Genomic DNA, 15,591 nt, shown 5'->3' with positions numbered 1-15,591 from the left:
CACGGCGCCACATGCGTGACCCGTTTTCTGATCTTATAACAGCTTTTGCTGTAAAATAACAAGCAAGAACCACTGTCAGCAAAGTTTTACAGAGCTGTTCTACTAAGCAGCTAAAACAGGCCCTAATAGGTTCATGAGAAGTAAACTAATTTTCTGTGCGACAAATATTTTGAGATATGACTAAAAATTTCGCTTAAGTGAAGTAGAGCACATTTAAGAAATTTTCAATCAGTGCTTTTGGTGCATAGGCGTTCTCAACTAGATTGGGGGAAGGGTGGTCTACAACAACAAATGTGCAAATATATCGAAACAGGGAGCCTTCGTGTGCCCGCCTCTCCCTATTCTATGGTGGTGTCCGTCTTTGACCCACCACTTGCCACCGCCCACTAAAACACAATGTTGCCACGTCCTGTTTACATGGCAACAAGCGCCATGTTGGTTTTCGCGGCTAGGCGTTCCCCCATTTATGCCTGGGAGTCCACACCGAACGTCATTGCCTCTGCAAAGGCAATCTGTGTCAAGGCTAGCGAGCAAGCCAACCTGAAGCCATCGTCTCAACGACTTCATGTAGCCTGGCGCCGCCGGTCTGTCTTACGCACCGCACGGGGCGTAAGACAGACCGGCGCCCTTAACCCGCGGGCCCGATAGCAGCCCGATGATGCAAGCGGTGCCATCCAGTCTGGCGAGTCTTACACAATGCGTGGCAACATCACTCGTCCTTGGGTGCAACCCAGCGCAGCGGCTCCTGATTTGAGGATCATGATGTAACCCAGTGGTGGGTCCCCATTGGATGATTATGACACGACACGGCGGCAGTTCTGGACGTTTATGACGTAAAGTATAACCTGGGGCCTATAAAAAACCACGCGGCACTTCGCCGAGGAGCCGACATATATGCGTCAAAGAGAAGACATCTCGTCTCTTCGAATCCCTAAAATGTCGGCCCCAGTGCCGAATATGTAACTCCTCAATTTCTATGCTGTACATAAACCTTGCCTTAACTCACCATCGTATTGTATGGTCGTCTATCAGCTCTGCGCAGAAGCAGTCACGAGCTGAGACACACGCTACCAAATGGCTGGTGACTTTGGTGGCCCGTGACGTCGACGCACTACACGACAGTGTCGGCGGTGGTGCGACTCGTAACAGTGGTTGGCAGCTGCGGGATCGGCCGGCTTCAGTGACATCGATGCAGTGAGTGCCCGATGTTTTCCCCTCAGTACACCAGACTGCTCCAGCACAGGTTATAGTAGTTTAAAGAAGGCTGTGTGAAGCATTGGAGTGAGCTTTGACCGTTTCAAGCCAAGAAAGAGCGCTTTGAAACCGAGGTTAATGTGGAGGGTGTAAATACGGCAATGTAAAGAATTGCTTGCGCGTCTTGCTAGTCAAATTGTAGTGGGTACGGCAAGTATATTCTTAACAGAGGCAAACAGGAAGAGGCTAGTGTGAACTATGGAGAGCCTTAAAGTGAAGGAACTCATTGAAATTTGTGAGGAACGGGGCCTCATTTTAGGTCGGACGAAACGAAACCAAGCGATCCTTGAGATCATGGAGGATGCAGGAGTGACCACTGAGGAAGTCGATGAAGCCTGGGCGGATATCAAAGCACGCCGCGAGGAGGCTGAAAGGCGAGGAGTTCACGAACGTGAAGACGCTGAAAGGCGAGAACGCCGTGAGGATGCGAGAAACAGGAACGCCTCGAGTTGAAACGAATAGAATTGGCAATCTTACAGTGTTCGCACGCGCTTAGCGTAGCTTCTGCGACAATTAAGGTCAGCAGTCATAGAATTCGGGACCAACTGCCACCGTTCGTAGTCAGCGAAAACATGGTGAAGTATCTCGCCATGTTCGAATACGTCGGTGAGCGAAATGCCTTTGGGCGCAGAACGTGTTAGCTCTTGTTCTCGGTGAAGTGTCCGACGTGATAACGTGCTTGTCGAGAGAAGCGTTTGAGAGCTATGACGAGGTTAAGAAAGTGCTCTTGAGACGTTATAAGTTGTCACCCGAGGCTTTCAGGCAAAGGCTCCGGTATGCTAAAAAGGGAAATGAGTCACATGTTGACTTCGCGTTTCGTCTTAAAGCCGATTTAATTGAATGGCTCAAGGGCGAAGGTGTTTATGACGACCGCGATAAAGTGGTGGAATGCGTGGCATTGGAGCAATTCCACCGCTGCATCGAGGATGATATCAAGCTTTGGCTGCAGGACAAACTTGGTGAAGTACAGCTAAACAAGGCAGCAGGGTTAGTTGAGGAGTATTATACTCGCCGAAAGTTGCATAGCAGGGCAAAGCGCGTTGAAAAGGAGGAAAGAAAAGAGGGCTTTTCAAAGAAACCTGATCAACGGAAACCCGCTCCACACCGTAATTTCAAGAAGTACCCGTCTCTTACGAAGGACACTGTAGGGGAAGGGCAAACGGAAGTGGAGAAATCGAGTGCGGTTTCTAAACAACGCACTGATACCACACGGGCCTTTGAATCGCGGAAGCCGCTAATCTGCTACAACTGCAAAAAGAAAGGGCACAATGCAGTAAACTGTATTCAAAAGTTTGCTGTCGCAACAATCCGAGAATCGGAAAACAACATGCGGCTGTTACAGCCGTATCTCCAAGAAATTAGTGTGTTACTGTATAGGAAAACGTGTCGAGCATTTCCAGGCTCAGCGGCAACCATGGATGTTGCCCATCCTTCGTTGGTGTTTCCGGACGACTTTACAGGAGAATGCGCGTGGATCAGACAAGTCGCTGAGAAGCAGAGTGCTTGCTTACCAATCGCTACGGTTGTCATTGAAGGCCCGTTCAGTAAGCTTCGCACTGAAGCGGCTGTGTCTGCCACGCTTCCTGATCATTTTCCTTATCTTTTTTCTAATAACTCTAAACAGCTTCTCAAAGAGCAGGGTAAGTCGTTCTTCTCCAACTTAGCGTACATGGCCCTCAGCGTACTTAGCGTACATGGTGCCTCGGACAGGAAATTCTCAGAATGAATCACTCGAGCCGCCCGTCGCGGAAGCCGTCTCAGTCGGCGGAGGAGACGACATGGCGCCATTAAATGAGAGCGAGAGGGCTACTATGCTCTCGCCTGTAGCGGAAAGCTCGGGTGAGCTATCGCGGGTAGATCGAGAAACGCTCATTCGAGAGCAGCGTGAGAACCTCTCGATTAAAGCGCTAATGAAAAACTAAAACTTGCCAAAAAAGAAAGGGAATGTTTCTTTTATTTTTTTTTAGAAGGCAGGGGTCTTGTATCGGAGCCCCACAAATGTGCAAGGTCGCAAGTATGAGCAGCTCTTGGTGCCACAAAAGTATCGTCACCAACTATTAAAACTGGCGCATGAAAAAGCATGGTCAGGACATTTTAGCGTAAAGAAGACCAAGGCTGGAGTTTCCCGAATTTTATTGGCCCTATTGCTTGAAGGATATCGAAGGCTTTGTACGCTCATGCGACACGTTAGGAAATCCACGGACAAGTGGAAGGCACCCATGAAGCTTGTTCCAATTATCACAGAAACTTTTCGGTGCCTAGTAATTGATATCATCGGGCCATTGCCAGAGTCAAGGCAAGGTTGTCGGCACAACCTGACGGCCCTCTGTGTAGCCACAAAATTTCCAGAAGCGATACCACTTTAGGGAGCTCAATTCCCCTCATGTCGTGGATGCACTGATTTTTATATTTACACGCGTCAGATTTACTTCTGAAATCTGATGCGACAATGGTAGTGTGTTCACGAGCTGCCTTACCTCCACCTTTTTGGACAAATACGGAACAAAAGCAGTGAACAGCTCGATCCATCACCCGCAATATAATCCGGTAGAGCATATGCATTTCGTTCTGAAACGGATACTGAGAGCTCTTTGCTATACGAGCACAAATGCGGCTGGGAAGCGTCTATTCCTCCGGCTATGTTCGCTTTTAGATCAGCTCCTTATGAGAGCACTGGTTTTAGCTCTGCAGAGCTTCTGTATGGCAGGCAGTTTGAGAACACCATTGGGAGTGCTACGCGAGTCCTGGGAGGGATTCAATGAGGATCGTAATGTGGTTGCGTACGTTCTAGACCTCTTTCAGAGGCTTGGAAAAACGAAAGATCTTGTGGAAAGCCACGTGAAGGCTGCACAAGTGTTGTCAAAGGAGTACCACGAGAAATGGCCAAAGAAACATACCTTTGAAGTGGGTAGTCAGGTAATGCTACTGCCGCTGTCCAAAAGTAACAAGCTTGAGGTTCATTGGGAAGGGCCCACAAAATTAATGTAGAAGCTTTCTGATACCAATTATGAAGTGAAATTAGGAAGGCGGCCGAACGAAATTGACCACAATAACTTGATAAAACCATACGTTCAACGTAAAGTGGTCGTAAATCTGGTTTTGAATGCTTGAGAGGAGGAGGGAGCAGAAATTTTGACCTCTATAGTGATGTAGTCGAAAGGGGATCAGAGGTAATCTTAGAGCAGTTGAACCTAGAGCCTAGGTTAAGTGAAGTCCAGAAGGAGGACTTGAGAAAGATTGTTTCCAGTTTTAAAGACGTGTTTTCGGATTCTCCCGGAAACAGCGTGGTGATTGAACACGATATCGAGCGTGAGGAACCGATCCGTAGCAAGCTATATCGATGTTCCCACCTGCAAAAACAGGTCCTGAAAGAGGAGATCGATAAAATGGTCGAGTTGGGAGTCATAGTACCGGGCGAGAGTCTCTATACATCCCCACTAATGTTGGTTCAAAGGCCGCGAAAAGATCCTAGGCTATGCATAGATTTTCGGTGTGTTAACGCCATAACTCGAAACCAAACTTACCCTATGCCAAACCTAGAGGAGAGAGTAGAAACTGTGTCACAGTATAGTTATATTTTCACGTTAAACCTCGTGCGAGTGTATTGACATGTCCCCCTTACTGAGCACGCTAGCCACTATGCCACATTCGTTTATTTCTTCGGAACGTATCGTTCACTTAAGGTGAGCTTTGGATTGAAAAATGCAAGCTTTTGTTTTTCAGGCTTAATGGACCGCGTTCTTAATGGCCTCTCTGAGTTCGCTTTGTCGTATCTTGACGATGTCGCCATCTTCTGAAACAGCTGGCAAGATCATGTCGAGCATTTGAGTCGTGCTGAACAAGTTGAAAGAAGCTGGTCTTACCGCGAAACCTGCTAAATGTCACCCAAAGTGCGGCGCTGTGTCTTACCTGGGACACGTTGTGGGGCGTGGCCGGCGTAGACCTTCAGAAATTAAGATAGCCGCCGTCGTGTACTATCCCCGACCAAGCACAAAATCTGAGATAAGGGCATTCTTGTGCCTAGCTGGATACTATCAGCCTTACGTGGAAAACTGCCCAAGCATTTTCAGCCCTCTATCTTACGCACTTGGAAAGTCCGAGATGGTTAGAGTGGTACGGGACTCAGAAAAAGAGAATGCGTTTTGCAAGCTGAAACAGACCCTAAGTGAAAAGACCGTTCTCATGGCACCCGATTTTAATTGCGAAGCGTTTCTGAGCGAACTTCGGTTACTTTAAGCGTATCTATCTATCTATCTATCTATCTATCTATCTATCTATCTATCTACTTATCTATCTATCTATCTATCTATCTATCTATCTGTTTGATCTATCTAGCCGCCTACGACTTTTAGCTCTCCTGGCAGTTTCGATATTGGTATCGATACCAAACTTGGTATGGCATAACATCACTGTAGGATGAACATATCTGACTAGTCATAACATAAAAATCATAAAATCTATGTCATGAATGTCATTATTTATATTTCATGGTTCTGCAGCTCTTGTGGTGGTTGCGTTCACATGGGATGTTGCAAAACTAGTATAGTATTACATGATTGCATGCCGAACACAAGTGACCGACCCTAACATGAAAATCATGACATGCGTGTCATGTAACAACATGACTACATGCCATGCTCATGATGCACTGGCCGTGCTTCGCTAGCTTCACTCATGCCAAATGCGGTATTGCGGGACGTGAATGGATTACGAAGGTATAATATTGGTGGAAACATCATAAACATGAGATGCGTGTCATATAATATGACTACATGCTACCATCTTGATGCGCTCGTGGCCCTTTCCCTAGTTTCACATATGCCAAATTTTGTATTAAGTGTCGTCAATGGATGCAAAAGTTTGTGACTGGTGGAAACATTATAATTATGAGATGAGTGTCATATGAGAACATGACTACATACCACAGTGAAGGTGCCAATAAATTTCGACGTGACGCGGTGCGCGTGCTCACCGGCGTTCATTTCGTCGTGTCACACCGGCGTTGCCACGCCAGGCACCGGTCTTGCCATATACTCGCAGGTGCGCGCCGCACTACGTTGCTATGACGCATGCGCGTTTAAGTGCGTCTGTCGTTCCTCCGTCACGAAAAGAGGGAGTCGCAGTGTTGTCTGGGTAACGCATCGGCGTGAAATGCAGCATGTCGCATTTCGCGCCAGTGGCGCCTGGCGTCAGACTATAGAATGCTCGCGTTTTGCTAACGTATAGCATCGCTGGGCCCAGCGTGCGCGCGCGTCAACGTTGCGTTGGAGTATATTGGGCCCTTCATGATGCTTTCGCGGCCATTTCGCTAGCTCCACGTATAACAAATTTCGTGTTACGTGACGTCAATGAATGACGAAAGTGTATCACTAGTGCAAACGTGATAATGCTGACAAGCGTGTTATTTAAGAAAATGACAACATACCACACTCATAGCGTGCTCACGGCCATTCGCTAGCTCCACATATACTAAATTTGGTATCACGTGACGTGGATAGATGACGAAGGTCGGCGACAAATCCAAACATGATAATCATGACACGTAAGTGATGTACGGCATAATTTACCCCCACCTCGTAACATTGTGCTGATTTTATAGTTACATATCAACCTTCCTCATTCGTACTTCACATATCATTGATTCCCTCTGTACTTAGGATCTGCCAATTTTTAGATGCGGAGCATCTTATACTCGCGCCTTGTAGTGCGCCGTCCGCGCCGTCCGCACCGTCCGCACTGCTTCTCGAACATTCGACAGCTGACGCGCGCGCATGCGCCGTCGCGCCGTCGCCCACTCTTCCACCATCTGTGCATCCCTTCCTCCTCTACACACCGCGCGCGCTTCACTCCTCCACCATCTGTGCACCCTTCCTCCTCTACACACCGCGTTCGACATCTACAATTCTCCTGATTCTCCAGTGGACGCGCATGTGGCGTCGCGCTTCGAGAACATTCAACAGCTGACAGTGCATGCGCCGTCGTGCTGTATATATACTCAAGGTCGGCGCTCGCTCGCTCAGTTGCCGCTCGTCGGTTGGTTTGTACGGCGCGTCGACGTCCAAGGTCGCGGTGAAATGAATTCCAACGAATCCACAAACACAATGATCGACGTCCCTTCGACCAGCGCCGCCCTTTCGCATACGTGTGTACGTGTTCACTCATTTAACACCCCCTCCTACAACCACGTTAACCAATTTAGCCATCGACCCAAGTAAGTCGCAATTTAACACCCCATTTCACAACCACGTTAACCAATTTAGCCATCGACCCAAGTAAGTCGCACTTTAACACCCCGTTAACCAATTATATGGTCCGCATACTCCTCAGTGTTCCCCCGAGGGAAGCTGCGGGCAATTTTTTCTGAAGGCTTTGTCATTCAATACGACGCGAGTGATCATGGCATGGGAGCTATATATTGCAGCGCTGGTAGCGAACGGCCAGTTCTGTACTTTAGTCGAAAACTGAGCTGCAGGGAAAAGGCATACAGCACCTTTAAAAAGGAATGTGCTTGCCTCGTGTGGGCCGTTCAAAAGCTAGCCCGTTATGTCTCCGGTTCGAGGTTTGTGGTCGAAACTAACCACTGTCCTCTAACCTGGTGCAAAAACATGTCACCTAAATGTGGCCGGTTATTGAGGTGGAACATCATACTCCGACAGCACCACTTAGACGTTCGCTACAAGAAAGGAAAGCTAAACGCTGATGCGGACGCATTGAGCCATGCGTCGTAGTTAGTACCTTCTCCACCATGTAACAAGCCTTTCGCTGGTGAGTCGGGGCAAAATTTTGTCCGCATCACGGCCTTAGCTGAGCGCTCTCACCCAGAGTGATTTCAACGAGCCATGTTTATGTTCTATTCTATTTCCTTACGTTGTTGTACGTGTAGAAAGTTGAGTTCTCAATTTAAGAGTCCTGTGTCCCACATGCGCCTCTTGGTGTAGAGGGAAAGAAATTCCGATAGACACGTAGCTAGGTATATGTTGTACTATACTTTGTCTGGTGTTCTGTCGGGTGACCGAGGGCACTTGCTTGTGTCATGTGTTGTTTGTTGTCGAACTGTTCTTGACAAGTTGCAGAACCATCGGCAAGTGCTCAGACCAAAGAGGTGAGCGAAGAGGTCAGAAGAGGTGAGCGAAGCTAGTCGACAAGTTTTAATGTCAAGCCAGTGGAGCTGGAATCCATCCTCAAGAATGGGATGTGTTCACGTAACTGAGCCTGGAGCTACGTCCTCCCGATAGCCCTGGAGGCAACCCCGTTCGACATTTTCCCACCATTATGCCCACCTTTATGTCATCAGTCACACTCAGGCGGTCGACGAGCGCCGTCTTATGCCTTACGGCGACAATACGGCTCTCAAAAAATTGTTTCACTCCGCCATCGCTGGCCCTCCCGATGGGCGTAGGTATGCGGTCACCTAGGCCACCAAGACCTGAATTTGGGTGGTCTCTAATAATAAAATATATGACGTTTTCACGACGTCATATGAGTATTCACAATGTGACGTAAAATGGTGTTAGTATCATGACATTGTCACTTCGTCCATTTCAGACTAGCCCGAAGTCACGTGGGGTGCAGAGAGTTTGCAATAAATCTGATCCCATAGGCGAAAGTAAGGCTTACCCATCAAAAGAGGGGCGGGGGCGACGAAGGTTCGCCTAAGCTCCCTAATAATTCAATATAAGAGACATAGTTTGTGACCCCCGACCTATTCAGAGCTTAGGGGGTGAGCGCATCTGCCACCTTTGCCCCACCCCTTTGCGCAAGCCCGTAAGCAGCGAAAAGGAATGCTAGCGACAAAAAGCTTCTGGAGGCCGGAGAATCGATAGAAGTTATTACGATGCTTTTCCCCTTCTCGCCATCTTAAGAGAATGCATAATGGACCCGCCGATATTTTCAACGCGTGTAACGCATGATTGAGTGGATTTTTACAGACCAGCTATTTTATACCTTCTTCTAAGACTGGAGGCACCGGTCTATATAGCAATAGCTTCGTATCTGTTATGGCTCAATGGGAAGTGGGTTGAGACAGCTAAAAATTCAATTTTCGGTAAACTGTCGATGGTAAACTTTTGAAACGTGCATATATGAGAACTGCGCACCAGCAAATTACGTTCATACGTTCATACGTATGAACGTATGTACGTTCATATGTCCATCCGTGCGTCCGTCTGTCCATCTGTCCGTCTGTCTGTCTGTCTGTCTGTCTGTCCGTCCGTCCGTCCGTCCGTCCGTCCGTCTGTCTGTCTGTCTGTCTGTCTCTACGCTCGTCCGCTCCTATGACACTATCAATCAATCAATCAATCAGTTTATTATCTTGTCATAAAAGGATGTTACAGGGAGTAAAATATACAGAAGAGGGTCCCAAAGTACAAGACTGCAACGGGACCCTCGACAAGACTGCAACGGGACCCTCGACAAGACTGCAACGGGACACTAGAACCCGTATCAGATGGATGAACGAACGCACATTCACGCCACTTATCATCATTCACTCCGTGGATATGATATGAATTTCTTATTATAACAGCGCTATGTATCCTCTATAATTGTTAACTATACGAAGACCACAACGCCACCTAGTTATATTATTTCCAAGGACATACTCCAGGTGAGCAATTACATACACAAAGACATAAACTAGGTGATCAAATACACTGGTGAGCCATCTAGTGAGCTATTCTTAAAACTAACTAGAAGTGGCTACTACAACATTCTACGAGGAACGACCCAATACTAAAGAGTTTTGCCTTTAAAAGGCATGAAAAAATTTATACGGTTATAACACACACCCTCAAACATTAAATTATTCGGGTGCACTGCCTCTGCACACACTGCTGCGTTCAAGCAACCAACATCAACTTCAGCACTGTCCGTCAGTTGGCCATTCTCGAAATGATATCAATGGTAAAAACTACAAACCTGAAACATTTTGGTTTTTTAAAAACAAAGCACGGCCATGAAGAAAACAAATCTTTTTCGTTTTGTTACTGTTCTGTACGTTACCTTTAAATTGCTTCAAGTGTATCAATACATTATATCGTAATATTGCTTTGACGCTTCGAGTCAGCTACACATTTTAGTTGTACCTATTTGCGGCGGTGTATACACGGTAAGCGCTAAAGACAATGCATTATCTCCTGACAGTTGCTCCAGAGGAAGACTGTAGGCGCTCTGCTTGTTATTTTTCCTATGACACATGTTCTGTAAACTCACTTGTGTTCTTTTATTCATCTCTTCGTTTTCACAACATTATAATATTCGTTTCCTCATCCCCTGTTGAGGTGGGGTGAGCAGGATACTGCAGGCTGCTTATAACCACCCTGAATTTCTTGTTGTTTTGCCTCCCTCTATCTGTCTCGGTCTAGGCCTCCATCGTAAAATGGGGTCACCTGAAATGAAGAATGTTTATAACAATATTCTGAAGAAGTATTACTTGGCAATGCGCCTTACACACTTTAAGACGGGTTGTCCGCAACAGAGTATGCTACAGAAACTATGCTTTAGTCCCTTGGTGTATGGGGTTTGACGTGCTGCAACGACTCAGCTAGGTTTTTAGAGACGTAGTAGTGCAAGGCGCCAGATTTTTTAGAGAGCACACAGAGTTCTTTATTGCACACTAAACTCTCACAGCTAGATTATTAAGGGGTTGACAGGCATTCCTTACACTGAGTCCCATTAAAGTTTGCCAAGTCGAGGTGCTTTGACGGACCCCCGTGGGAAGCGAAATCTAGCACTTAATCTCTGATGATCTCTCAATTTGTTCATCTTAAAGACAAAATACTACTTTTAGAGATAGTATAGTTAAATTTGGGAAGATAAAAACACAACGAAACACCCTCTAAAATCGGTAATTGCATGCTGTTTCAAGCAAGTCGAGCAACTGCCCCAAATGACATCTGCTATGTGTGTGTGTGCGTGTTTGTGTATGTATTTGTGTGTGAGTGTGTTAGGGCATTCATGCTAGAGGGAGTGTGACATATACTGTCAAAGCCTAAACTATATGATATCATATGTTGCCAACATAATCTTCATAATCTGTCTTTCATCAAAGTCTATGGCTAGGTTTCTTTGGAAACCGAAGATATTTGATTTATTTCTCAATTGATTACATTTCAACAATTTTTGCTTCATATATAACAGGCGTGTAACCTCTCTGTCTATTAACCCGAATATGAAATTTCGTGGCTGTATTTCAGATATGATGAAATTTGAACACTTACCACAATTTCGTCTACATTCTTGTATGGATAGAAACCCGCCCCTGTAGCAGCCGTGATACTCCCGACAGCCTTTCAGGTCGTCCCAGTAAATTCTTGTGAAGCTAGCCTTGCATCTTCCTTGGTTAGGCCGTTCTCCACACAACTGGTGCTTTCTTCTATTGGTTTCTTTCTTCACTGTAAGCGCAGAGAGTGGTAATTAGCTTCCAATGCCAATTATTTCCTCTATTCTCACCACCGCTGTCCGGAAGTGCCAGTCACTGAGACCATTTGGCAACAACCACTGTGTTGCGAGCAATTCTTTGATTGCTGCGTCAGCGTTTTCTTCCCCAAAGCGGAATTATGCTTAATATACTACAACCCCAGCAACTATCCCGCTTACATTCTGCTTATTCTATAATATTTGTTTTCTGTAACTCGCTATGAAGAGAGCATTACATACCTTACTGGTAATCATTGTAATTCTACTTAAAGGAGCACTAAAGGGAAAAGCAAATGTTGCGTGTTGGTAAAATTTATTTTAGCCTTCTCTGAACGTAATTATTTCTTACATTGAGTGACAGAAAGACGGATTTCATTCGCAATTTATTCTTCCTGTCCCATCCTCATCTCCTCTTCCTATTCGCCCTGCTCTTGTCCTTTCGATGCTTCATGCAGAGACCACTTTACTCTCCCGGACTTCATTGTTCACACCTTATAGTGCAATATTTGAAGATGTTACTAATTGAGGCGCATTCTGCCTGCCTGGAGAGTCCCAGATGGTCTTTAAAGGGGTCATGCAACACATTTCAAGCATGGTCAAAAAACGCAGCCGATCAGTAGTAGAGGCTCCCGACAACACGCCAGCCAAATGTTATAGCGCAGCACGCGGCCTGAAATTCACAATGAATTATTAAAGTCCGCTAAAAATTTATTTCTCTTCTCTCGACAAACCACGCAATATGCCCAAAAATCACACGTAGCAAGCCCATCTATCAGCCATTGGCTGATTTGAACATGGCGTGCTCGCTCGTTGCAGAGATCACCGCGGGAGGCCACTACTTGTCCACGCGTGCGCGCGCGATCACACTGACAAAGCCGCGCCTTCGAAGAAAAATAAAAAAAGAGCTCAAGGTCATGAGCTGCGCGTGAAGTTTTTCGGAGTGGCTATTAAAAGAGAGAAAAGAAGAGAAAAGCGAGCCCCGTAATTGTCTGCTTCAATGAGCGACACCGCCACAGTAGCTCACGAGGGATGGGGGTTGAGGAGGGATAAAAAGGATAGGAGTAAAGATGTGGAAAAGCCGAAGAAGGAGAAGAGAAGAAGAGACGTGTGGTGGTAAGCCACAGCGAGCGAGGACAAACCGAGGGAATAGAAGAGATAGGAAAGATTGAGCACGGTCACTGGAGTCCGAGGACGGGGCGCACCTGCGAGAGCTCCTTTCGGCGTCGGTGGATGGCGTAGAACAAGTCCAGTAAATCAGAGCTGCACTGTCGTCGGAGGTGGAAGGTCGTCGGCGGCAGGAGATGACGTAGGGCGAGTCCAGTCGGCCAGAGCCACGCTGACGCGGGAGATCGCAAGCGCGCGGAGCGCGCGAGCGCACGACCGGTCGGCTCGAAATCCAGCAAGTGAGTGAAGTTTTTCTGTGGCCCTGCCATCCCTCCCTGCTTAGCTTCCAGCGCTTTCGTCGAGATGAGAGAAGAGAGAATGCAATTGCAGTATGCAACAATCCTTTGTAACTCCACTCGCACTGAACGGATTCCTAAAATTTTTGCGGCATTGAATTCGTGAGGCAGTAAGCTCTTCCTGTGTACTCCATCCATGATCACTTGAAAAAAAGTGTTTCAGGGCCCCTTTAAGATACCATGTTGCAAAGCTATTATGACAAATTGAAAAAGTCCGTGAAACTTCTCATTGGTTTTTTTTTCCTACTCCTTTTCGTACTAGAACGTAGTGTCCTGGCTGCATATCAGGTATGTCACTGCTACGTCTGCTGTCGGAGTACTTCATTCTTCTTTTGTAACTTCTTGCTATTTGACTGTTTTCTTTCTTTCAGAAAGGACCAGGTTCTCAAAAAGACCCAGTTTCTGGTCGGCTGGAAGCACTGGTACTGTCCCTCAGGCAGCAAACAACAGACTGCATCCGAGACCACTTGTGCAAGAACGGTTGTGGTGTCTTACAGCGGCTTCAAGACAGCATTTCCAACCACCTTGGAAATTTGGGTACATCTTCACGTACTGCTTCACGTTTCGTAAAGCGCGCTCAGTGAGGCCATTGGAAGCTTGATGGTAAGGGGAGCAAGACTTGATTTTCATGCCGCGACGGTTCACCCATTCTGAAATCTTTGTGCTTTTGAAAACCAGGTCGTTGTCACACACCAATGTCATCATATTCTGGAAACAATCTGCCTTTAGTAGACTAGTGACGCTGCTAGCGTCCTCCTTTCCAGCTCCGGCTGTAACCGTTCTCGTGCACTGATCAATAGCGAGCAGGAATGTTTGCGTGTTCCTGACCCCTTCCGCTTTCGAAGAACTCCATGTAGTATATTCAAAGAAAAAAGGCATGGTTAAAAGCAGATTTATAAGCAATGCTAGATGCTGGCACACTTCGATCTTCCATGTCGCCATTTGAATCGCCAAATACAATCGCTCCTAAAGAAGATGGCAGTTTTCGTCTATGCAAAGACTACAGGGCTATCAACAACAAACTGACCTGATACCACACCCAATGTCAAAAATTGGTTACAGTGTTTATAAGACCGGTGGCTTCCTTTGCTTTTCAATATTGAACTTTTGCAAAGGCTTCTGACAAATTCCACTGACTGAAGACACAAAGAAGTACACTGCGTTTATAACGCTATTATTTATATAAATATAACCGCCTACCGTTCAGGTGAAAAAATCGCCAGCCTAGTTTCGAAAGATCATGAACAAAACCCTCTAGCTGTACCTGGGCACATTCTGCAATATCTACATTGACGTCATATTAGTTTACTCAAAAACAAAAGAAGAGCATCAGAGACACCTGTCGCTAGTTTCGCAAGCGCTACGTGTTGAAAATCTCAAAGTGAACTTCAAGAAAGGTGCTATCTTTCAAAAAAAAGTGCTTTCTTTCAATAAAAAGGTAGTGTTCTTTGGAAGAGTCTTTGACGGTTCCACAAAAAGCACAAAGCAGGAATCCATGGAGAGAATCTCAGAATTGATAAAGTCCTATGACATTCATTCATTACGTGTTTTCCTAGGACTGGCTGGACACGTTTAGTCATTCATTGAGGACTAAGCAACTTAAACGAGATATCTCACAAGCTTGTCGCAGAAAGGTATACCGTTTCAGTGGGATTGCCACTGTGAAGGAGCTTACTTCGAGATTGTGAAAATAATATCACTGGACCCCATCCTACGGGTCCCAGACTTCTCTTTACCTTTTGTGCTAAATACAGATGCGTTACATTAAGCGACGGGAGCAGTCCTTTACCTGGCTTGAATCATCAAAAGCATTATGTAGTAGGTTATTACAGTTACACACTGAAACCGGCTGTAGTTAACCACTCAACAACAGAAAGGGAAGCATTCACCATACTGAAAGTTGCGCAGTTTTTTCGTACGTAGCTAGAAGGTACCCAATTTACCACTTATATGGATCATCAAGCGCTGTCTCATCTCCTCGGTTTGTCACAACCAAGGGGCCGCATTGCCAGATGAGTAAATTACCTGCAACAGTTCAATTCAGCCATTTCGCATCGTCTACATCGTCTACTCACTGATGCAGACGCACTGTCCAGGCTTTTGACACCCTTGGCAGTTTACAACGCCGTACAAATCAATCACTCAAAGCTCTATGAAGAAACCGAAGAACTGAAATTCATCAATGAAAAATACCACGTGCCATCAACGATGATTGCTAAGATTCTGCATCTTTACCGCAACATTCCATAATCAGGCGAACATGATGCATTTAGGCATACGTACGGCAAATTTCTGAAACGAATTACGTGGCCAGGTATAAAAGAAGACATCAGAGACTACATCCGCACTTGCCACGATTGTCGAACGAACAAAGTCAAGTTCAAGCAGCCCACGTAACAAATGATAACACGGGAGCACTCCGCTGTCCCATTCGAGGTTATTCATTTGGAATTCACAGAGG

The sequence above is a fragment of the Rhipicephalus microplus genome, chromosome 6 (genome assembly GCF_043290135.1).
Source record: "Rhipicephalus microplus isolate Deutch F79 chromosome 6, USDA_Rmic, whole genome shotgun sequence".
Lineage (NCBI taxonomy): Eukaryota > Metazoa > Arthropoda > Arachnida > Ixodida > Ixodidae > Rhipicephalus > Rhipicephalus microplus.
The sequence above is the reverse complement of the archived record's forward strand: the minus strand, read 5'-3'. Positions refer to the sequence as shown.